Genomic DNA, 26188 nt, shown 5'->3' on the forward strand with positions numbered 1-26188 from the left:
ATTGAACAAGGACAGAAAAATAAAAGTAGAAACAATTATGGTAATAGAATGTATATATATGACAACCTATATGTGGTGATGATTGAAAGAGGGTTGAAGCTGGTTTTGTTCTGCACAGTTAATAGATTGGAAATGTTGAATGCTATTTTATGTATGTTTGTTTTCTCTCTAACATGTGCTTAATTTCAGAAAGCGAGAGCAAGAGGGCAAAGTGATTTATGGAATGCATGGATACATGTAATTTTATTTTTGGCGAAAGGGTGAAGTTAGTATTGTGCTATGTACTTAATTTGTTTCTTTTCTATTTGATTTAGACTATTGATTAGCACATTTTGGCTTGGAGGTCACAGAACCGTAGGATGCGGGAGACGATGGAGTCCTGGAGTCCACTGGATGAAGATCAAATGATGCCTGCCTCCGGATGGAGGTGAAGGCAAAGTAACCGGAATGCCAAAAAGAGATGACTCCCATGGAAAAAGGATCCAAGAGTGCCAGGATGAAAGAGTACCCGAATGAACCAAATGATGTGACATCGCTGGTCGGGACATATCCGAGGTAGACAAGTGTCCTGTAGTATGGAGTTCCACAGATTTACTATTTTAATTAATTATTTTAATCTGTTATGTTAATTCTTTATTTTAATTATGTATATTATTTTATTGTTTTATGGTTGACTTCAACTGAACTATGGACACTTCCATTGGGAAAAATATTTAAAATATTGTATAGGAACTCATGGACACAGAGATGAATTTTGATATTATGATGATTGAACAGTGATTTTTCAATTTTCATTTTTCACATATGAATATTCATTTTGTTGGATTGCTACATTTTAAAAGAAGAAAGGGAGCAAGTTGGGTTTCTTCCAATTGTGGCTTGGACCATGGCCAAATTCTCAGAAAAAGGAGGGGATATGTAGTATAATTAAGCAGGTTTTGGAGTGCAGCGCCACTGCGTGGGCTACCTATTCTAAAAGCACACAATTTTTTTTCTCAATATCTATTTTAAAAGCACACCATTTTTTTTTTCTCAATGCCTATTTAAAAGCACACCATTTTTTTTCTCTCACTTGAAATGCCTCACTTACAGGAGACACATTAGATACTTGATTAATTAACTTAACTAACAAATACTAACATGATTCTAACTCCTTAACATTATGATGTGTTCTCCATGTGCAAAATGAGGCAGGCTGAGATTCATTGTTTAAACGTGCAATTTTTCTTTGCCCTGTTCATTGTCTTTGCAGGAAGCAAAATTTTGAATGCCAGGAAATCAGTTAAATACAGTTGCTCTCTGTAAAAGTGAGCTATTGTTGAGGAAGGAGGAGGCATACTATGAATCTTGATTGGTGCTACGTAAACTTAGAGGAGGTAACAGAGGTATTTTGGAATAGCTTTGACAGATTTACAGGAGAAGACATTTTGCGGAGCTACAGTGAGGTCACTTGGTTGGAGCTGTTGTGAGATCGCCTGGCTGGGCTGCTGGGAGGGGTCGTCCAAATTGCATTGCTGACCTTCAGTGACTGGGGTTTCCTAGTCACTTGGCACTGGCTTGAGAGTGAGATTATTGTGACTGCCGGACAAATGATTTACTATCAGGCAGGCAGGGTAGCGATAGGGAATTCTCCTATGTTTAACTGCCACGTTATTATGTTACAAGGCAAATGATGCAATCTTTCTTTTTCTTGTTGCAAACATGAAATGAAATTCGTGGTGTTATTGCATTTGTTTCTCTTATGTTTATTTCAGAGAGGATTGTCTCACAAGAATTGTAATGTATCATTTTGAAATGAAATTGTGATAACACACAGTCTGCCTAAGAGTGTTCTTGCCTCTGTTTTTCATTTGATGCCTCTAGAAAAAATACTCTGCAGGAGAGGGAAGGATGTTTAATGTGCCAAGTTTCCTATACAGATGAAGCAATGTCATAAGCAATTATAAATAGCTGTATGCGTGATTCCACTCAGGGTATGTGTGTGTGGCTTCTGAGTGGAATATAATGCAATAGTCTGCTGAGCGTATATGAATCAGCAGAGAGAGGCCTATGGAAACATAGTCTCACTAATGTAAATAAATTAGTGATAATACCACATGTTATTGTGAATACTCTATGAAACATAGTCTCACTAATGTAAATAAATTAGTGATAATACTACATGTTATTGTGAATAATTTATGGAAACATAGCTCACTGGTGTAGATAAATCAGTGATAACAGCCATAGGTGGCACTCCATATGAAAATGTGGTGTTTCTGAATAATGTAGAAGTCCGAGGCCTCTAGAGATCACAAGAACAGTCTAAACAAAAGAAGGGGGTTTTGTATGTTGGGGCCACAAATAAAACAAAGAAATTATGCTCACCAAAATACCACCAACAAAATGTATTCCACTATAAAGCCAAACCCAATCTGAATGCAAGGAATAGTCATTGTCAAATTACCATTGTTTTTGGCGGTAAGAAAATACCGCCAAGTCCCAAGTTTATACTAAATACCCAACAGATCCTAATCTTCTACAATTTAAACTCAGTCTCAACAAAGCAACACCCAGAACTTGCCAGAACCTTATTTGTAGTTGAAGACACAACTATCAACACTAATGATTGTGCTTTATCATAGAGTATATAACCTGGAATTTTATTCCAAATACTTATCAATTCCAACTCCTTATCTATCATATCAAATAAGTGCCTTTACAATTTTATGGTGAATAATATATCAGATCTACTTGCCGTTGAACATTGATATCATGGCCTTAATGATTATCGTCCCTTTACGAAATATGGTCATGCCTAATACAGAGCTGCTTGCCCTTGAATTCTGAAAACCTGCCCTTGAAGGTTTCTAGTTGACACATGTTTAAACCCCTAGGTCTTTCTCAATACTAAGTCTCTAATCAAGGCACTGCTGATAACATAACATTTGGCATTGCAAAAGTAAGTAAGTCCAAATAACATACAATGACAAACACATACATTGGCCCTCATTACGACCCTGGCGGAGAGGGGTTTACGCCAGCGTAATGCATGGCGTACCTCTCCGCCAGATTAGGACTTTCCGTAGCGCCATGGTGATTTTTACGCCCGGATTTTCCGGGCGGAAAAATCCATGGCGCTACGGGTCCCCTCGTTAATTACGCCACCGTATTCTACGGTGGCGTAATTAACGCCTTCCCCACTCCCATTATACCCTATGGGGCAAAAATGGGAATGGGGAAGGGTAAATGGGGATTGGGGACTTACCGCCCCGCCAAGGTCGGAATGGGGCGGTAAGTCCGCCAACCCCCATGGCGGAGTTGGCAGCTCTGCGCCATGGTCCATGGTGCAAATTGCACCATGGACCTCCGCCAGGGTCGTAATGAGGGCCATTGACATTTAGATCAATAAAACAACTCCACATTAACCATAGTGTGCCTGTGGCTCACTATTAACATTCCAATTTATGAATTAGTGTGTGTCGTGATCCTGGTCCTGTGGATGTAAATCTCTTATTTTTGTGCACTGTCAATTACTAGATCTCACCAAGAAATGTCTAATTTTTCACATAATTCTTGTCAGCCAAATCAAATCATCCATTGATACAGAGCTATATTCTGAAATAAATCTTATTATTCGCATGCTAGGAGCTCCAAATTACCAAGTACTGGGTTAGTAATAACTCGTTAAGTCTAACTCACCCATACATTTGACCACTTGTCTTTCTTCTGAGTGGTTAGAATACTCATTCAAATCTATAGGCTGATGTTAAAATGATACTGTCAGTCTTAATCTATATGGCTCCTTCTCCAGAAATTATTGTAACTATACGTGATGGTCAAAACTGATAATTGCACTTTGCCATATATTGTTCCAACCGGAATGATATTCCCAAATGTATGGGCTAAATTGCCCTTGAATGTTGATGTCATTACGTGAATAGTTGAAGTCCCTTTCCAAACTATGGTCAAAACATATAACCAAGCTATCTGTCCTTGAACTATTAGTACAGGCCCTTGATGGTTGTAATCATCTAGTCCATAGTCTGTACCTAATGACTGGAAATCATGTTCACCATGTGTTCACCATAGAGTCTTCTCTACAATATTTACCTTATCATTAAATACTAATGATACATGGTCAACCACAAGCTCAAAAACCTCAATTGTCCAGTATAACTCCTTACCTTCTTTCATTATCTATCCTTTCAAGGGTGTATTTTTGCCACAATCAGCATTCCACGTTAACATCTAACGTGGCTGCCATTTTGAATACTTTTTGATAAGGGAGGATAGCTCAGCTGCAATGTTCTCACCTTGGAAGCAAGACAACATGGAGCAACACAGGTTCGATCCCCAGGTCCTCGCTTAGAGACCTCTGGGTATTAAGCGCATTATATATAACCTATCATATCATATCATAAATGCAGAGTGACGTCACCCATACATAACACATGGTGTCACTTCCCTTTTTCTGTGATGTTATGTAAACACTATCATTGTTGCCGCAATTGTGCAGTTCATCCACCTTTTATGGTGTTTAAAAAATGTGAAAGTTATCCTTATTATCTCGTATAACATGAGACTGATAATGTTTTATCCTCACAACTTGAATAAGTTTAACATCAGTAACCATATTCTAATTGTACTCACATATGCAATGTGATCTGTAATGTCATTATTGTGGTCATAGTCTGAACAACAGGAGGCGCAAAGTTAAGGTGGCTTTAGCCTAATTTCCAGTGTTTTGTTGCATTAAGTTCTCACCTTAATATCCCTGCAACTAATGTTTTTTCCTTGAATTTCAAGGGTTTTGTTACAATGCATTGTTCACCTTAACATCCCTGCAACTAAAGAGTTTTCCATGAATTTCAAGGGTTTTTTTATTCCATACACAAAGTTGCATACTTTTAAATGAATATTTATTTTAGCCGCAGCTAGAGGATCAGTCAATGAATTGCAGGATTTTAAGTGCAAAGCTAAAACGTGCAACGACTGGAGTGCTTTTATTTGCAGCTAAACTACTGCTCCTGTTAACAGTGTAACCGTGGAAACAAACAAACAATTTCAATTACTGAAACTGCATAAAATAAATTACTATAGATATTGTAATATATATTTTGAGTCAGTGTTCAATTTTTATCTATTTTTATTAAGTAAAAGGCGACCCTTAAAAGGGTAATTTTGGGGGACGGAAAGAGGGCAATGGAATAAGGGAGTAAAACAAATAAGGATGAAGCATCTAACAAAGGAATTAAAATAAAAAGCAACATATTATTTCTTTCTTTTTTTTTAAAGGGGGAAACACTGCCACTTAAAACAATAAATAAGAATGACAGGTAACCAGATATCCAGCAATTAACTTCTACCTTTCCTCAAATGTAGCACCTCCCTTGACTACCCATTCAAGACATCATGTATAGATGACTTGCATCATGGAAAGATCAGGAGTCGGTAAAACAGGGTCTGTGGAGATGACACCACTTCTGTAGTTGAGGCTTCATTTTCAGTTTGTAATACTGTTGCACTGGTGAATGGAAATGCTGCAAGAGGTGCTGATGTCCGCCTGCGCAAAGAATGGAACCCATGCATTTTTCTTTTATAATGTTTGTGCGCTTTCTGATAGTCATTATTGACGTTATCCCAGTGGTCTCACACTACATGATTAAACGTAATAGATGTTCCCACGCTTTGAGATGGAACATTGGAAGGCCTAAAACATAGAGTTTTGTTGCAGAATGTGCAAAGTACTTCCTCTGCCTCTTTTCTAGAACAGTGTCCCTTAACTTTAAAGAAGCACCAACTGTCAGCAGTGGTTTACATCCAAGTTGCCTTCTTCCTCGGTGGCGATGGATTTGGAACCCAAATGATCACATCATCACTGCTGGTACTCTCATGGTCGGACATGTTGGAATGTCCAACTCGGAAGGAATATGTAAAACAATAAAAATAACAACACAAAAAAGACACTCAAAAAATGAAAAAATGAAAAATATGCAAACTAAACAAATCACAAAACAAAGACAAAAAGTATTACGGGAAAAGTGGGTAAAAAGAATAAAGAATTTAAGGTGTATAGTGCCAAAGGTGCTTTCAGTTACTGAAAAACCCTTTCATTAGCAAGTACAGAAAGCAATGATAACTGTAAACTTCTTTTTTTGTGGGTCTGGTGATTATTCGCACCTACAAACTATCCGAGCCCGTTGATTGGACGGTGTCGTACGCACAGATGTCATGAAATGGCTGCGTCAATAGATCCAAATGTGTGATTGCACTGTCTGTAGACACAGCTAGACAATGTCACAAAAACTGAAGCAACCTCTCTGAAGTTCTCTACCATTTCTAATAACTCTTCAAATAGAGTCCTCCAGTGCTACCAGTGTTTGAAAAGTCTAGCTGCTGCTGGCAGCACATTCAATGGGTGGAGCTTCATAATGCAACCACCGCTCACAGCTATAGTAAAGATATAAGACCACATATAAGCCAAATAAGACTGCAGCACAGTATGTCCAGACCATCTCATACAATTTCCAATACACATCATCCAGTCATTCCAGAAGGTTTGCACCAAATGATTTATCATAATTGATGTTCCCAAGCTTCATATCTTATATTTTCTTTTTCTTTTTTCAGTTGTGAAATGCTGCAGAGTCTTCAGTCAAATAAAGACATTATTAGTACCGCAGGATGAAGTGGATAAAGACTTCTGGCAGAAGCATTGCATCAGAAAGAAAAGATCCTAGGAAGGCTTCTTGCTCATTCAAGTGGTACACATTTTCTATCTCATTCAATGGCAGAAAATTCCAGTCTGTCTTCTGAAAGAAATAAAGACACCATTACTACTCCACTCTAATGGAACACAATCCTAACAACATTAAACCCACAGCCAGGGGGTTTTCCTGCAACACATAGTGCCCCAGCATGTCACTTCAAAATTGGAATTAGAAATGAAAAAACAGTACATGAGCACAGATCATTTAATATTTATATTAACTTTCTGATTCATTGTTCAATGTTTATGTCGTAGGTAGCTACCAATAGCATGTCAAGTACGTCAGATGCTGTTGAATTTTTGGACCTATCAGAGAATTAATTTTTTTGAGTGATATTTATATATCCCGATAAAACTATATATTATATTATATCTTTCTATTAGGACTTTTTCTACATAGGACATATTTATTACATAAGAGTGACGTGTAGTTTTAGGAGATTGGGCTAGTTTAAGGGTACATTTATTCTTGGATTAGATATTTCAAACATGCAGCCCATTTTTGAAAGAGAGGATTGTTGTTGCTCAGAAAACTTCAACATTGGCACATGGAAAAACTGTAACATCTGGAGTTGACAATATTGTCAAAGTCAACTGTTCCTTAACTATTGGTGGCATCGCACTGGGGTAATCACCTACTCAACGTGCAGCCAATTTCCAAATCCCATACACATAACACATGAGCTCCAAGCATTTTATTTTTTCTAGTGCTCATGCAATGTCCAATACTCATCATCCACATCATCTCAGAAAACTTGCACCACATAATTTATCATAATTAATGATCCCAAGCTTTAAAAAAAGAACATTAGAAGAGCCACTCTTCACATATATGAAAGAATTATAAAGCTCCTTTAAAAAACATATTTTTTGCAACACATATTTATGTCTGTTGTTATCAGCAGTGCATTATGGGGATGAAAATCATCATTCAATTGCCTACGGCATAAGGCTCCATATGACCTCAGCCAAACCAAACAACTCCTATTATTCACTGCACCTACCCTGCATCCTAGTTCAATGTCCACTACACCATAATAATGTAAGCAATGGCCAGTGCTCATGGGTTGCAGCTATGGCAAGCCTCCAAATCCATGGAGCATAGGCATCGGCCATGCTCCATTCCCCAATTACCAAATCAGAGTATAAATTTGCATTTGCCGAACGCCAGGCCCACTACACAGACACCAAATGTATACCACTAGTTTTTCAACTTACATTCTTAGACTTTGGAAAAATAAAACACAACACATATTTTCAAAATATGCCTGCAGGTCCTTGCTAATGCTTGTTGCACAAGGTTGTTGTACTCTAGTCCACCAATTCAGGCTGTAACCACAAGCAAAATATGTTTTCCCATTCAAATCTACCGCCTTGGCCATGCCACATGCCCCAATAAGCACATTACAGTACACATTTCTCCTTCCTGACAGCCAGGCCCATTGCCCAGTCACCAGAGTTATATCACTGTGTTGTGTACTTACTATTTATAAAAAAAAAAACCACAGAACATATTTACAAAAACCATGCTTTCCAATTCTTGCTGACCCTCCTCGGTCATATTTGCTGCAATCCCATCCAGCACTGCAATCTGTAGCCACAAGCACATTTTCTTCGCTTTCAAACCTATCCCAATTTCAAAAAACCTTACCACATAGTGCACATGGTGCACGTGGCCACTTTAACCCCATAGGCCAGCACTCGTGGTCATGGCCAGTAGCCAGATTGTCCGGGTCATGACCTTATGTCATGACCCGGACAATCTGGCCGCTGCCCATGGCCACGGGCTATACCACAATCACCAAAGGTATATCACTATTTTTTTGTACCTACATTATGACACTTGTCAAAAAAATAAAACACAGACACATTTGCGAAAACATGCTTATAAGTACTTGCCAATGCTCCTTACACGACTTTGTTGGAAATCCACTCATGTTTTATTTTTGAAAAAGTGTCAAAATGTATCTACATACAATAGTCATATAACTTTGCCCCCATTTGACAAAATCCATTCACACTTTGCACAAACATTCAAGGTTGGGCCTATAATCCTTCTGAAAACGTTTTCCACATTTGTCAAATGGCAATAAAGTTATAAGCCATCTAAAAATGTTGAGATACCCCCCTCTAATGCTGCCCCCTCTTGGCAAAATCACACCAAACTTTGAAAAAACATTTATATCTAGATCTAAAATCTTTTTGTAAACCTTTCTGTAGATTTGTCAAATGGCACCACATTTATAAGCCTGTACAATGTTTTGGGGACCCCCTCTAATTTTGTTCCCTCTTAACCAAACAGCACCACACTTTGCAGAACCATTCAGTATCAGGTCTAGAATGAAACTCAAGAATTTCATGCAGTTGTATTGTGTGGCGCAAAAGTTATAAGCCATCCAAAAACTGTTTTTCTCCAACCTTGTAATACACAAATAAACATAGATGCCCCTGAACATCTAAGATGTTCGCAGACATCAGAGGACTGTCCGGGACTGTGTGCTGTAGGGTATTTTGTGGAGATTTGGGGCCTGACGGTATTTTATGACCGCCGAAAAAAATAACTTAGCAACAATCACTCCTTGTATTCAGATTGGGCCATGTACAACAATAATACAGTGGACATGCATTATTTCAGCACCCAGACATGCATATTTGGTATGCGCGGTTGGTATGCGTGGTTGGTGGTATTTTGGTGAGCATAATTCCCTTGTTTTATTTGTGGCCCCAATGTCCAGAATCCCTTACCTTTGCTTAGATTTTTCGTGTAATCACTAGAGAGACCTCAGACCTACATTTTAGGAATACCACATTTTCAGTGTTAGTGTTAGTGTGCCACCATGGGCGATCTCACTGACTTATTTACGACAGAGAGCTATATGTGGTAATTTTGTGGTAATTTCCACTACCTTATATACGGTAGGGAACTATGTTCAGAGAGTCCCTCTTCCCGTTGGCTCATGTACCTCCAACGAGCTATGCTACAAACAGTCATTCACAACTGTCCATACTGAATATGATCATGCACACATCTGTCTTAAAATGACAATTGCACTGTTTAAAAATCTCCCCACATCATCAGCACTGTATTGGTAAATATAAAACACACCACCCATCTGCTTTCAAATATTTTTCTGTATTTTAAACGTTGCATTTAAACACGATCTCACTCTTTACAGAAATAAATAAAATAGCACAGTAATAGCATTGTCTGTGATACACTGAAAAGAGAGTGGTGGAGAAAAGAACTCAATTGGCAACATTAACATGTGATTAAGGCACAGGAATCTCCTTTTCTACACTGAATGAATATTCTCGTACACACTCAGCTCCCACACTTATGTAATTACCTTATCTGTTCAGCCCGAGTTTTCTTCAGCTGTTCTCTTTCTGAATGTGGCTCCCTTGAAGATTAACCCCAGTGAAAACGAGCGCCTTTCGTTCTCAAACCGGGGTCATTGCCTGGAACTCTCAGCTTTTTCAGCAGAAATGCTCCAACCAGGAAAAAAACAGGTCCTTCTTCCAGCTCTCCAAATCTCTACTGTTCTCCCTCTCTCTTCAAACTCCCCCCAGCAAAACCCTAATCACTGCCTCTAGCATGATACTTGCTATGACGCTGCTCCAATCAGAATCAATCATGCCATCTCCTCCCTCTCTACACAATGGCTCATTTTTATAGTAATACTTTGTAACCAACTGATTTCCTGTTCTTTCGAGTCCTTTTGCTTCCTGTAGTTATGTGGACAGAGCAGCAGAGAAAACGAAAAAAAAATAAATGTGCGTTTAAAAGTTCACTTTCAGAATAGGCCTAATTCTGCAGTGGAGACACATTTTTATTAGTGGGTTATGTTAAATGAATTTTATTAGTCAGTTTGTTTATTAATAATGTTAGTTATTAATTTTCAAATGTGTCTCTTGCACCATAGGCATTTCAGGTGAAAAGTATTGTGCATTTTTGAATGTGCACGTGAAAATAGATTTGCATCTTATATGTAAAAATCGTTTTTGACTGAATAGCCTGACTTTACTTATATGTCCATGTTATCCTGGCAACACATATAGCAATGCACCATAGGCATTTGGTGCTGCATCAAAAAAAATTGCTACCTGTGCAGTAGTGCTGTACTCTGTGCTGTAACACGCCAAATATCCTTACATACCCTCCTTTTGTTTTTAGAATTTGGCTACGATCCAAGCCAATTCCTAAAAACAATTTGTTCTTTTTCTTCTTTTCACAATATAGCAATCCAACAAAATGAATATTCATGTGTATCAATGAAAAAGTTGCAATCAACACAGTATTCATCTGAGTTCATTAGTTTACAAAATGTTCTACATTTGCCTTCTCAGTGGAAGTGGCATTACTCTAAGTTTAGATTTTACAAGCCAATTAAAAACAATGAAATAAAACAACTAACCAAAACAAATAATTAATATAACAAATTAAAATAAATAATTAAAATAATAAATACGTGGAACTCCATATGTCAGGACTCTTGTCTGCCTCTGATATGTCCCGACCAGCGATGTTATTTGGTTCATTCGAGTACACTTTCATCTTGGCAATCTTAGATCCATAGGAGTCATCTTTTTTAGCATTCTGGTTATCTTGTCTTCACCTCCACATGGAGGCAGGCATCTTTTGGTCTTCATCCAGGGGACTCCAGGACTCCATCGTCTCCCGTGGCCTCTGATCCCGGAACCTCCGACCAAATAATGTTAATTTTCTAAATCAAATAGAAAATAAACAAATTAAGTACATAGCACAATACTAACTTCACCCTTTTGCCAAAAATAAAACATGCTTGGTAAAAATATTTCATTTTTTTTTTCTGAAATTAAACACAAGTTAAAAGAAAACAAGCACATATAAAACAGCATTCAATATTTAATACATGTTCTCTCTGCACACCAACCATGAGCTTCCATTATATATTTTTATTTATTTATTTATTTATTTTATATTATATATTTTTACATATATTACAGTGTTTATGTGCCATTATAACAATCAAATTTTTAACTTCTTTGTCACTGCCTCCTGATTGCACCCATTTATTTTCTCTTTTTGTGTTCAAGGGACTTTATCTGTTTCTACATGCTCAAGCTGCCTGATCTCATGTCTGGGATGGCATGGTTTGATTTGATTTACATGGACAAACTGCTCTATTGCTGTTTCACCTTCATTTTTCAAAATTTTATAAACTACAGGAGAGACCTTATCTATAATTCGAAATGGCCCCTGCCAGGCTGCTAGAAATTTAGAATTTTTCTGTTTACTTTTTCCAAAATGAAACTTGTACACCTGATCCCCTACACTGTATTCCTTTACTGATGTCTTTTTGTCATAATAAGATTTTGCACTGTCAGCAGCTCTTTCCAGATTTCTCTGCACAAAAGCAAATGCATGTTGCAAATGCCTCCTCAGTTCATCAATATATTCATGAACTGTGGATGCACTCACAAGTGTCTGCTCCTGTGTTCTATATAGTAGGTGTTGTGGTAACACCATTTTCCTACCTGTTAAGACCTCATGGGGGCTAACACCTGTTGCTTTGGCAGGAGTCGATCTGATTGCCATCAAAACCAACGGTAAACGTAAATCCCAGCTGGAACCTGCTTCAGCTACAAATTTCTTTAAAATATCCACAACAGATCTATTGCTTCTTTCAACTGTACCTGAAGGCGCCGCCCGATATGCGATATGTAGTTTCCTTTTCACACCTAGTATTTGCCATACCTTACTCATTAGAGTACTTGTGAAATGACTTCCTCTGTCTGACTCAATTCTTTGTGGCAACCCAAACCTTGAGAACACATGGTTCACCAGCAATGTGGCTGCTGTTTGCGCACTACAATCTGGTGCAGGAATGCATTCAATCCACTTCGACATCAAACATACCACACTCAAAATATAACGGTGTCCCCTGCTCGACCTTTTTAAAGGACCTACATAGTCTATTTGCAAATCTGACCATGGGAGAGTTAGGCCTCTTTTCATCAATGGTGCTCTGTGCATTGGTGAAGCAGGTTTAAATTGGGCGCATACTAGACATCCTCTAGTATATAATTCCACATCTTGGGACATATGTGGCCAGTAAGCATAATCTTTTAGTATTTCTAATGTTTTTTGTGAACCTCTATGGCCTGCAGTTATGGCATCATGTGCATGGTGTAGCATTAGTCCTCTGAATGAAAGGAGTACTACCCACTGTATTTGTCCTGTTATGGACTCTCTAATCATGAGTCCATCATGTAATCTAATTTGTGTTTTGTTCTTTAATAACACCCTCAACTCCTCTTTTCCCATACAATCATTTTCTGTCAAAGAATTTTGTTCGGGATCTATCAAATGATTATAATAGATTCCCAAAATGTGATCATTCTTTTGTGCCTCAATCAAATCTTGGTCTGGCGTGTCATGACTCCACTGCACCACCGGTTGATCTACCTCCTTTGGTGCTTTAGAATGTGTGACTGCATCAATTTGTATTTCACCCATTAAATAATCAATAGGTAGCAATTCTCCCATCACAGCCCCAATCTTAGCCAGGTGGTCTGCCTTATCATTTCCCTCCTTATCCTCTCCTGGTGTTTTTAAATGCCCACAAATTTTTCTCCAGTATATTGTTAACTTATTCTCTGACACCAATTTGTCTATGGCTTGTATCATTTTTCCATGCTTAAGTGGCTTTTTGTTATATGTAACCATGCCTCTTGCTTTCCAACCAGGCAAATACTCCACAAAGCTATTCCGTGCATAGTCAGAATCAGTCACCAGGACAATTTCACTGAACGTTTTTATCAACTGGAGTAGCAATTGCTTTATAAATGGCTGCCAATTCCGCCACCTGACTGCTCCTATCTCCAATCCTCATCCCTATACTGGGGACACCTTCACATTTCAACCAGACATTTCCTATTCCTGCCACTAACTGTTTATTACTGTCATTTTCAATGTGAAAAGCACAACCATCCACATATACAGTTGGCAAATCCTTGCATGTTTTTTCATCAAAAGCTTTGTGTGGTGATTGTTCAAATTCCTGCAAACTAGTTTCTACTTCCATTTCATTTGGTATTTGTTCAGCTGCACAGTCATGTAAGTCAGCTAACCCTTGAGCAATTGGGTTCTTTTATTTTGTCCATATCTCACTTCTAAGGGAAAACCTTGTAATGCCAGCGTCCATGAAGTGATTCTGGATTGCGCTAGATTACCTGATCTAATTCTTTTACTCTCTAAAAATTGCAACGGTTGGTGATTTGTTTCAATAATCACCTTTTCTCCCTGAACAATGGGGCGGAAATGTTGTAGCGCCCACACAGTGGTTAATAGGGCCTTTTCACATTCATTAAATTTCATTTCAACTTGGGAAAATGCCTTACTTGCATATGCAATGGTTTTGTGATTCAAATCGTGTTTTTGTGATAACACTGCTGACATTCAATGTTCAGAAAAACCTATTTCTATAAAGAAATCCCTGTCCTTTATGGGGTATGCTAAACATGGTCCCTTTACAAGATATTCCTTTAATTTAGCCACTGCATCAGACTGCCCTTTTTCCCATTTCCAGGGAGTATTCAGTTTAAGCAGTTTAGTCAATGGTTGAGTGATTTCTGCATAATTTTCAATGAACTTTCTGTTATAGCCTGTCATCCCTAATAAACTTTTTACTCCTTTCACATTTTTAGGATCTTTTAATCTTTGTATGGCCTCTATTTTCTTCTTTTGTGGATTTAGCCCATGTTCAGTCACTTCATGCCCTAGAAAGTTCACTTTTTTCTTGCACCATTGTGCTTTTTGCAAAGATACTTTGGCGCCTGCTTTCTGCAATTGGCCAAGTACATGTTTTATTTAATCAAAATGGCTTTTCAGGCTTTCATTTTTTATCAAGACATCGTCCACATAAACTATTGTTCCTCTTTCCGCTGCATCCGGCATGGCCTTTCTCAAAAATATGCCAAATTCACTCCCACTATTGATGTACCCGAACGGAGCTCTAAGCCAGGCATATTGAGTCCTGTCAAATGTAAAGGAAAATAAATGTTGTATCTCCTCTGCCAATGGCACCAATATCCAGAGGTGAGATCTAATGTGGTAAATACATTTGAACCATGTACCTGAGCTAGGCCCTGATCAATGAATGGCAGTGGCCATCTAGATACTGGTACTCTTTTATTTTACTCTCTCAAGTCTGCACACAGCCGCCATTGACCATTTGGCTTTAACACACCTAAAATAGGTGTATTGGATGTGCTATGAATGGGCCTGATGATTCCCCGCGATTCCAAATTTTTAATAATCTCTGCCAATGATTCTAAACATGCCAGCGGTAGTCTATACTGGCGCACAAACACTGGATTTCTGCTACACCCTTCTGGTAGTGTGGCCACACGTAAATCAGTTAAACCACAATCATAAGCATCTTTTGCAAATACATCCTTAAACTCCATAAATATCTCCCTCAGATTGTCCCTCTCTTCATTGCTTTCACACGCATTCGCTAAGGAGATCTGTTCTTCTACCATTTTGGAAAATTCTGGAAAATCTTCTGGTAAGGGAATCTCGCAGCCACACAGTTCCTCTAACTGTGTGGCTGTGTCTTTTTGTAAAGCTGCCACTTTTAAATATTTTGGCATATCAGCTTCCACTTCAATGGGCTGATTTTCTGTTTCATTTTCATTTAAATTAAATATTATGCAATCCTCTTGATGGCAGCACACTGTCTCATTTGAATCATAAGGATACGCAGAATGAATTTTAAATATTCCTTTGGGCTGAGAGTCCAGGTGTTCTGGTAACACACCCTTGGCATCTACATACTTTTCAGGAATATTTCCAATCACCATGTTATTTAAATCTGCCGTATAATGTGATTTTTGAATGGCCATTCCTAATGGGGAGTTTTCCTCTAAATGAATATCCTGACAACCTTTATTATTTACCATAATTTTTACAGATCCTTCACCAATATCTACCAATGGAATGTATTCATAATCCAGGCCTTGCTGTTTTATGGATTCATTCAGGCATACAAATGCATCAGAGCCTTTCATCTGCTGTCCATTTTTGCATTTCAGTGTTATTGCAAACTGTTTTGCAAATGCAGGAATAATAGTATCTTTCCTCATTTGTAATTCGATTGCATAAGGAACCAGTTGTGCACAATGATAAGCCCTTCTTTTGTCTTCAAATTCTGGTGCCTGACCACCTAGGCGTGACCATATTTTTTGATTAAGGAAATCTAACACCATACACATTCTGTGCATGATGTCATTTCCCATGTAAAATTCATTTTGTGCTCCACTCACTATCCATACATTATGGTAAATTGTTTTCTGCCCAATGCTAATTTTAAGCATGCATCTGCCTGCAATTCGGTTTTCAAAGTCTGGACTGTCCAAGCCAGAAACATATTGGTTTTTAATCCTAAATCTCGGGATTTCTTCCCTTTCCATTATTTTTTGCAACAATTTCTCATTAATGAAACTCCTTTCATGTTCAAGCGCTAAAGTGGCTTTTATTGTTTTAAAATAGTCATTTATACCAACATGAACCCATGGTTGCTCATCTCCCATGTGTATTTCTGCCAGAGTGGTAATGTGTTTTTCTGAATCTGTTTTAGGAGCAATATTCTGTTTGTATGTTTTCTCTTTTAAATAAAAACGTAATGTGTGCTCATCTATGGCAGTCTGCAAATTTTTCCTTGGGTCCAAGTATATTTGTACAGGCAGTTTTTCATTGTCGCTCTGCATTTTGTCTTGATACATTAATATAACAGTGACACTAGGTATGCAGCTATTCTGGAGATATACCTCCACAGCATCATTTGTTTTGGCAACGGTGTGACATTCATTTATATTGCTGTTTTGTGATTTTAGTTTCTTAGGCCTCAATGGTTTTTTGGTTAAGGACCACAGCACTCCATTCACCCCATCTATTAGAGGAGACAATCTTTTCAGACAATCTGTCCCCATCAGAAATGGAATTTCACAAATAGATGTGATCAATACCTCTTGTTTCATTCTGTGCTTTCCTATTTTTATGTCAACCTCAGTTACACCTATGATGGGCACCTCCTCCCCATTAAAGTTATGCACTGGGCCTTGATTTTCCTTCACTGTGATCTGACTCTGTGGGGGTCTCCCTTCATTGATACTCTTTACCAGCTCCTTGGACATAATTGTGGCCTGTGCGCCAGTGTCAATCATAGCAAAGGTGTGGCATTTTTCTTCTACAGTGATGGGTGCATAATATCTGTCCTCAACTTCCTCTAATACACATAAGAAATGTGAATTCTTACTGATTTTAGGGCTCACCTTTCTCAGGTCTTTTTCACTTTTGGCTAAACACATTGGTAAATGGAAAGACATTTTCCCCTCCTTTTTACCTATTTCTGCGCGAGAGATTTTATTCATTTCTCCATGATCAGAGGTTTTTTGGAGTGTGGCCACTGTTCGCCCATCCATCTGGGTAACATTAGAGACCACATTACAATCCTCCAACTGAACATGTGTAACAACATCATTCAGCAATTTGTCATTTTTTAATTCTGTGCATTTGTGATCATTTAGTGTGATACCAGCCCTTTCAGCCTCTTCAAAAATATGTGGCTCAAAGAATTCTTCAGATGATTGACTTGTACCCTCCTTGTGAGTATTTCCTTTTTCTGTCTGTGTTTGGTCATTGTTTTGCTTGCCCAGGCAAGGAGCTATAGCATCCCCACTTACTCCCTGTTCACTGGTATTCCCCATGCATGAGTCATTTTTCTTAAATCTGTCCCTTTGTTCTTTTGAAATTCCTAATGTTTCTTTTTCATTTGTGCAAATCTTTACTGTTTTATTTAGCTCCAGGTTAAACCGTACCTCTTTTTTAGAAGTATTTGCACTTTCTGTCACAAGTTCATTTACTGGCACTTTCATTTTTAATCCATTAGGCATCTCAGAGTCGTTATGCAAAATTATATCAGAGCAATCTGTCATTTTGGCACTGCAGTTATCATGAGTACTTAGTCACTTTTCGGAAGCTCCCGGGTCATTGCTATGGCCATCAGCCCCCTCTTTGGAAGGTTGTTTTTGCGCTGTACAGAGCTTTCCTATTTGCTCAGCTAACATTTTCACTTGGGCCTCAAGGCACTGGAACCTTTCCATCTCTCTAGGATCCTCCTTCTGTGGCCTAGGTCGATATTGGTTGTTTTCCCCCTGATTGGATCTATTCTGATACCTCTCAGGTGATTGATGTCGGTTGGGATGGTTTCTGAACTCTTGATTCATTTGTGGAGGGGAGCGGGTTGCACCCATCCTTTGATTATAGTCCCCTGGTGGGGAATCATTGTACTGGCGTGGATTGTAGTTCATGTTTTGCCTCATGTCCTGTCTGTCAGATTGTGGGTACTGGCCCCTATGTTGATTTCCATTATCAGTAAATCGATCCACATATCGGGGCCTATCCTGATTACCATATATCATGGTGTTGGGATCAAATCTGCTCTGTGTCCCCAATGACTGGTAGGGACCATCATTTCTTTGATCTTGATTTTGTCTCTGGTTATTGTTCATACCTGCCATATCAGGCCGGTATCCTACCCGGGGTCTGTCCCCTAAATACCTAGGGCTGATGTAGCTCTCTCTATTACTAGGATCATGTGATTGGAACATTGGTACAGGAAATGGCGATCTTTGTTGATTACCCCTTTGTTCAGGTGTCACATTATTTTTACCTTGGCTTTGAGCAGACTCAAGGGACATTTTGGCTGACCTGATTTACATTACTGTGGCTGAGGGTTCTTTAGATTTAGGTCTAGTATCTTTCATTTTATCACTTTCTCTACCCTGACAATAGAGTACCTCATATAGTTTTGTGCTTTGATGTACAATCCATTCAAGGGACTTGTCACGGTCAAATTCACGGACCAATTGGGATATGATGTCTTTCTGTAGCCCATAGAAGTATGCAGTTTTAAACTCATTGGAATTTGAGTCAAAAGATACATCAAAGCGAGAAAATGCTCTTTTTAAGTCTTGTAAAAATTGGCGAGGGGATGTATTAGGTCCAGCAGTAATTGTGTACGCGACTTTCTTTGCCTCCTGCAATGACTGAAAAGGAGAAAAATGACGCCTAATTTCTTTTTCAAACTCCAACCATGTCATATTCTGCTGTTCATTTAATCCCCTTATGATGCTGGCCGTCGGGGCATCTAAAGTTAAATGAAAATATTGTCTGTACTGTTCCTTAGGTATCTAGAGTGCTTTAAAAATGTCATGCACCGCTTCTAAGTGATCCTCAATGCAGCATTCACCTCCCTTTTTAAATGGTTTGATCAGGGCTTTAATGGATTTCATTATTTTTATGGGGCTACTTGTTGCAATGCATGGAATTGCACTATTTTGTGATTCTATCCTGTTTTCAGGTGTATGAGATTGGTGGCTGCCCCCAATGGGAGTATCAAATCCCCCAAGGGCGCTGCAACCAAGTTCAGTCACCGGCCCAGTCACTGGAGCACTAGCTCTCTGGGCAGAGCTAGAATTCACCTCCACTCCATTGAATGTGGTACCCTGCCGCCTCTCCTGGGACCTGGGAATGCACATTTGCTGTTCTAAGTCCTTACACTTTTTAAGGAGTCTGTTGGCTTCATCTTGCAAATAGTTGTTTTCACCATTCATCTTATTAATCACCTCCTGCATGTCGCACATTTGAATTTGGCATTCATTGAACTCTTTATTTCTCTTGTCTCTTTCTTGAATCATTTTAATAATTTCTTGTTCTGCGCTCTGGAGATCACCTTCTTTTTCACAATGTTCTTTTTGTAAAATCTGCATCTCTGAAACAACCTCATCTTTATCCTGTCTAATGTGATCCACTAATGCTTTTAAGTGTACCAATTCTTGCTCACTATCTTCAAATTGTTTCTTGCTTTTGGATAACTGAGTATCAAAGTCTCTGCATTTTAATTGCATGTCTTTTTGGCATACATCCAATTCTGCTCTCAACATTTCCTGATTTTTACTTGCCCCATCTAATTCAGTCTTTAACCTGTTAATTAGCTGAGTATCATTCTCTTGCATTCGCAGGGACTTGTTTAAAATAAACCATATTTTGCCGCATAGCCGTATTAAACAGTCTTTCTCTGCACTTTTATCGGCTGCATTCAATAATCTTGTAAGGCAGACCTGAATTATGCTGCCTTCTGCAAAAATATTGTCTAGTTTTTCTTTCTGCACCTCACCCTGAATGCGGTTACTCCATTCTAACGTGCTATTCGACGACCAATTCCCATGTGCAAACAACTTTGCCTCTAAATATTGCACTAGATCTGAGAATGTGGTTTCCCTTTGTGACATTCTGAAATTCGTTTTTAGTGGCACACTGATATTATAAAATGGGTTCCCTTTAATGTGCAAATGGCAGTGTGAGACACGCTTGCCATGCCCAGTAGGTACTCTATGATCACTTTCCCGGCCTGCAACGCACCATCAATATGTAGGGTATTTTGTGGAGATTTGGGGCCTGACGGTATTTTATTACCGCCGAAAAAAATAACTTAGCAACAATCACTCCTTGTATTCAGATTGGGCCATGTACAACAATAATACATTGGACATGCATTATTTCAGCACCCAGACATGCATATTTGGTATGCGTGGTTGGTATGCGTGGTTGGTGGTATTTTGGTGAGCATAATTCCCTTGTTTTATTTGTGGCCCCAATGTCCAGAATCCCTTATCTTTGCTTAGATTTTTCGTGTAATCACTAGAGAGACCTCAGACCTACATTTTAGGAATACCACATTTTCAGTGTTAGTGTTAGTGTGCCACCATGGGCGATCTCACTGACGTATTTACGACAGAGAGCTATATGTGGTAATTTTGTGGTAATTTCCACTACCTTATATACGGTAGGGAACTATGTTCAGAGAGTCCCTCTTCCCGTTGGCTCATGTACCTCCAACGAGCTATGCTACAAACAGTCATTCACAACTGTCCATACTGAATATGATCATGCACATATCTGTCTTAAAATGACAATTGCACTGTTTAAAAATCTCCCCACATCATCAGCACTGTGTCGGTAAATATAAAACACACCACCCGTCTGCTTTCAAATATTTTTCTGTATTATAAAAGTTGCATTCAACACGATCTCACTCTTTACAGAAATAAATAAAATAGCACAGTAATAGCATTGTCTGTGATACACTGAAAAGAGAGTGGCGGAGAAAAGAACTCAATTGGCAACATTAACATGTGATTAAGGCACAGGAATCTCCTTTCCTACACTGACTGAATATTCTCGTACACACTCAGCTCCCACACTTATGTAATTACCTTATCTGTTCAGCCCAAGTTTTCTTCAGCTGTTCTCTTTCTGAATGTGGCTCCCTTGAAGATTAACTCCAGTGAAAACGAGCGCCTTTCGCTCTCAAACCGGGGTCATTGCCTGGAACTCTCAGCTTTTTCAGCAGATATGCTCCAACCAGGAAAAAAACAGGTCCTTCTCCCAGCTCTCCAAATCTCCACTGTTCTCCCTCTCTCTTCAAACTCCCCCCAGCAAAACCCTAATCACTGCCTCTAGCATGATACTTGCTATGACGCTGCTCCAATCAGAATCAATCATGCCATCTCCTCCCTCTCTACACGATGGCTCATTTTTATAGTAATACTTTGTAACCAACTGATTTCCTGTTCTTTCGAGCTCTTTTGCTTCCTGTAGTTATGTGGACAGAGCAGCAGAGAAAACGAAAAAAAAAATGAATGTGCGTTTAAAAGTTCACTTTCAGAATAGGCCTAATTCTGCAGTGGAGACACATTTTTATTAGTGGGTTATGTTAAATGAATTGTATTAGTCAGGTTGTTTATTAATAATGTTAGTTATTAATTTTCAAATGTGTCTCTTGCACCATAGGCATTTCAGGTGAAAAGTATTGTGCATTTTTGAATGTGCACGTGAAAATAGATTTGCGTCTTATATGTAAAAAACGTTTTTGACTGAATAGCCTGACTTTACTTATATGTCCATGTTATCCTGGCAACACATATAGCAATGCACCATAGGCATATGGTGCTGCATCAAAAAAAAATTGGTACCTGTGCAGTAGTGCTGTACTCTGTGCTGTAACACGCCAAATATCCTTACAGTGCCCAGTAAACTGCCATTGACAGCTGCAAGTATTTCTGTAGGAAACAACAGCAACAAGAACATTAAAACAAAAACAGTGTTTCTTATTTAAAACTGTTGAACATGTAAGCTTGAAATAAACCATACCAACATTTTACAACCTCTAATTTGTGTACTAAAATAGCATCCCTTAACACATACTGCGTCTGCTTTTATTGGGGCAATTTGCACCGAAAAACACATTCCATTTATTTTTACATATTAGGAGTTTTCGTAGCAATACACCAAAGCCAAGGGGGCATTCCTGCGTCAGATATTGCCCCAAAGTCTTTATTAAAGCCCTCACAGTAGTCAGTACACTAAATAACACACCACAAATTTATAACATGCACCTCACTAAAATTCAATTTCTTTCCTAATAAAAACAACTTCTAATAATTATTCCCACCCATCTTCTACATATACCGCAGCACCACTTCATTAGTAAGAAATACAGTAAAAAAAAGAAACACAGAACCCCATTATCCACATATTATCAAATCAAACGTTCAACAAAACAATGACCAACAACTGATTAATGCCATCATATTTTATCACAGGTAACATGAATTACACAGTGTGAGTTCGACAGTCAAAATGCGAATAGTAGACAAAATGGGGAGTTTCCTACTTTCCAAAATCAAAACCACAAAAAGAGCACTATATAGTAAGAAAACAAATAAAATTGCTGACACATTCCCTGCAACCTACGATGAAGGTACAAATTAACAATGTTAACACTACCCAATTAGAAACAGCAAAACACATACGAAATCTGCCCAGCATCAAAAGTAGCCGGGGATATTCAACACGGTACAAAGCTTACTTGTAGCTACAGGTATGCATACATTTTTCTGCAAGTCCCAAATCAAACTAAATTGGTCTTGAAACCTTAAAATCAAATAAGTGAACAATCCAGTACATAAAAGAACACACACAAATAACATTTTGTACTGTATCAGCCACATAAAAGTATGATTATTGCACTGAAAATGCATATTTATAGACACACCTTTAAATATATCCGTGGTTCCAGCCACAACAAATGAAAGGCAGAATTGTATTGACGTGCCTACACATGTGCTCTTTATAGAAGTGGCTATACAAGAGCGCTCCTAGAGGTTTTCTGATAATGGCGGCTATTTGCAAAAAATACAAATTCAAAATTGCCACTCCATCAAACTCCCAAAACTGTCCCAACATAACTACTGGCCCCCCTCCACACTTCATAGTCTCCCTCCACTCCTCTAGTCTCTTACAATCATCCCCCACTTATTTCATATAAGATGCCACCCCACCCAAAACATCCGTTAGCCGTGGCTACCACACGTCCACAAACACACAACATGTAATTTGCCTGAATCTAGCCGCATGCAGCAGAAGAGGTGGGGGGACTATCTGCTCACGAATAGCAATACAGCGCCCTGGGTGGCTGCTATATAGTGGCAAATAATATCAACAATGCCATCAACCAATTACAAACTACAACACACGCACACATCATGAATACCCTGTTCATACAAACTACTAGAAACTAGGAATCATTTTCCTGGAAACAGATAGAGACTGCAGATATCATGGCTGATTTGAAAACTGTGTTGCTGATTGGAGACAGTTGGCTATTTTGGTTGCATGCTTTTTGAGAGAAACTAAATATTAATATGGACCTATGTTTGAGAGATTTTACAATTAAATGGTTTGGATTATGTAGAATGCATTGATTCCACATCTTTCCAAAATTGTTAAGTCTGAGAAGTAGAGGGCACCCAGATGTCATACTGATTCATTGTGAAGGCAATGATTTGGGGAACGTACGAGGGGTGTCTCTTACTTTAATGATGAAACAAGACATTGGAAAACTATTGGAACTATTTCCTCACACCACATTTATCTTTTCCAATCTCACTGAGGGGCAAAAATGGAGATGGACCACCAGATTTGATGGTAAAACTGAGAAATCCCAGAGAAATGTTAATAAAACAGTTTCAGCATTCATGACAGACCACAACCAATTATGGATTGCGAACAACATACAGTTCTAAACAGCCAAATTCTCCCGACTTGACGCAGTACACCTATCCGATGAAGGAAATGCAGTGTTCCTTCATAACATCAAAACAGTAGTCCTAATGTGCTAAACTTCTACACTCAGGGCCCGATTCAGAACTTGGCACAGTGAACGTGCTAAAGAGCATGATTCACTGCGCCAAATGAGGATGCCCAGGCTCCACCAGTATTCGCAAGTGGGCCTGGGCATCCTCGTAGGGAATGACAGTGCACCTTCAGGATTGCGCCTGTTTGAGTTGTAACGGGTACAATCCAATCTCGGCAGTATTTTTGTAAAATAATGACAGACTAGTTATTTTACGAGAATGCTGCTGAGAATTCACACGTGCTATTTACACTTCTGTAATTCTTTCTTCCTCCACGCTGCCACCTTTATTGCATGAATATGTGTTGACAAAGAAAAATAATGCTTGCATAAGCAACCGCATCCGTAAAGAAAAAGTGAACTTGAGGCCAGGAAAAGGATGCAGGGACACTTTCATTCAATGGAAGTGCTGCTGTGGACACGTGGTCATATGGTGGGGAAGCACGTGGAAAATCATGCGCTTCTCTACAGGCAACAAACACAGGATGAAGCATGGGGCAGCTAGTTGAACGTGTGAAGGGCAGTATTTCTTACTTGATGCAAAGCATTTTCTACTTACATCTTCCATATTTTGGGGTAATATTCTGCATATTGCATTACATGTGTACATATGTACACATCCTAGTTTTTGTGCAGCCTATAAAGCCCAGCATACATTTTCTTTTTTTTATTGTTGCAGTAGGAGAGGAGTTCTAAAGTAAGGTGTCACAACTGTTAAATTGTGGATTTGGGCACTTTGATGATGGCTGGGCAACATGTGGATGAGCACATTGGTGGCAGTAAACATTCACTGATGCAGCCCTGGGGGTACTAGTGGGGCACAAGTGGACGAAGTACTTGCCAATGAAAGGGTACTTTTTTGAGCAATGGCACACCGGACACCACTTTATAGAATAGCTTTTGGGAAAGCATTGCAAACAAAGTCAACGCTGTGTCCAATATGCTGCGTACACAGGACGTCATTTCACCAAAATGCCAGGGGTTGCGGAAGTGACATCACATGACCCATGACCTCTGATGACATCACAGGAAGTGATGTCATTTGACCCCACCCCCAAGTGGCATTACGGGAAGTAATGGCACACAACCATGCCACTAACACAAGAACACAGTTCACTCTGCTACTGTGCATGCTTGCAAATAATTCAATTATAATAAATGACACTAAAAGGCTACTTACATGAATGCACATTTCCAGGCCTTTCAGGTTGCAAGCTCTTTTGCGGCAATACAAAAAAACGAAGCAATCAAAAGATTATCTCACTGTTAATTGTGAGCCCATAAATTACTGCATCTGCCCCGTTTCTAAAATACTCAAAAATTAAACGTTTACAGTGCGCATTAAACTTGTTCAAATACTTTTCAAAACCAATGGCTTTAAAAAACATATTTGAAAAAAGCCAAGTTGTATTTTATAATGTACAGCCACATTCTGGGAAACTCTCCATCCTTTGGGCCCTGACAAACTCTTTGTCAGTTAAACTCCCCTTGTCATGTATCCTGGCAAAATAAGTCCACCATGTGACTTTTCTATGCTGTGAAGGCGGTTTGTGGTCTAAAGTTGAAGCTTCTGGTTTATAAAAAATGTCATTTTTAATACTGAGGTCACAAGGCGGCTACAGAGGTCGCGGCCCGGTCAGCAGAGGTCACAGTTGCGACCTCTAGCGACCCTTAAATGACGTCCCTGTGTGTACAGTGGATGAAATGAAGAAACTTTGGTATGATTTGCAGCACAGAGTTCGGGAAAAGTACATACAGAGTAAAGAACACAGCAAGGACACTGGGGAGGATCGCCCTTAGATCCCAGTTATTCGGCCATTGAATTGAATGCGCTTGAAGTTATGGACTCCGGGAGCCTGGATGGCGTAGGAGGCATGGACACAGTGACCATAGGTAAGCGGAAAGTCTAGTGCCATCTAGGCATGTGTAGTGGGTGTTTGTACGTTTTCCTTTGAACAGAATGGCTCCTCCAAAATGTTGGGTAATTGTGATTGTTATTGATTACTTGTGTAGCAGGTCTGCGCAAGTGCAGTGCAGCACAGGTTCTCATGACAGGAAAGTTGGGGAGGGCTTGCATGTGGCATTGAAACCTCAGAGTACAGTAACTTCCATGGTAGGCTACAGGTATATGTGC

The sequence above is a fragment of the Ambystoma mexicanum genome, chromosome 13, assembly GCF_040938575.1.
Source record: "Ambystoma mexicanum isolate Mex_15411 chromosome 13, UKY_AmexF1_1, whole genome shotgun sequence".
Taxonomy (NCBI): Eukaryota; Metazoa; Chordata; class Amphibia; order Caudata; family Ambystomatidae; genus Ambystoma; species Ambystoma mexicanum.